Here is a 958-nt window from a genome sequence, read left to right on the forward strand (position 1 = left end):
GACTACTCATCTTCATCTGACGACGAAAATTGTTACACCTTGTCTCGTTTGTCTCTATATTTTGTCTTTAATCTATTTTAATTCTTGTATTTAGCACTTCACTTTTTACAGCACTTAATCCCTTTGATCCCTTGGTGTGATTTTTCATTATTTACTTATTTAATTGATGCATTTGGATGCATTAATATGATTTATTCTACCTGTTTACCCGTAGCACTTCATCAGCCCATGTCTTCCTCATATTGAACTGTCAAAGTTGGCCCTCATATTAATCCATCAAAGCTGTCCCCCATATTAAACCGTCAAAGCTGACCCTTCTGACTGTTGAGCTCTCTGGCAAACAACCTCCCCATGGTCCCTCAGCCTCTCCCGACCAGACTGATTTGACCTAAGACAGACAGTGCAGGAAGCTGCAATAGGCCCATGCAACCTAAGGTTTGATACCGTCACAAACTAAACCCCTCCTAAACCTGACCTCAGCTTCATGTTCACATTCCGGTTCAACCCTAACCCTAGCCTTAACCCTAACTTCATGTCCACATCTTAGTTTAACCTTAACCTTAACCTTAGCCTCAACCACAACAACAAACCTAACCCTAACCTTAGCTTCATGTCCACATCCCGGTTCAACCCTAACCCTAGCCCTAACTTCATGTCCACATCACGGTTCAACCCTAACCGTAGCCTCATCCACAACCCTAACCCTAAATCTAACCATAACCCTAATTAGGCCCCTCCCCCAAATAGGCTTCCCTCATCTCCAAATTCCCAATGAAAGCCTGGTTGTATATCCAGGGTTTTGACATTGATTAGCTTTACTGGGAGAAATGTGGTGAATCTAAATAGCTAAACAAAGGTGCATATAAGACCACAATATTCTATTTTAATTCATTAACAAGCAGGAGTTTGTTTTCTCTTCTTCGCGTGTAGTGGTGGTTGAGTGGCAGGCGTCCCCTTG

This window comes from Salvelinus fontinalis, chromosome 28 (assembly GCF_029448725.1).
Source record: "Salvelinus fontinalis isolate EN_2023a chromosome 28, ASM2944872v1, whole genome shotgun sequence".
NCBI lineage: Eukaryota > Metazoa > Chordata > Actinopteri > Salmoniformes > Salmonidae > Salvelinus > Salvelinus fontinalis.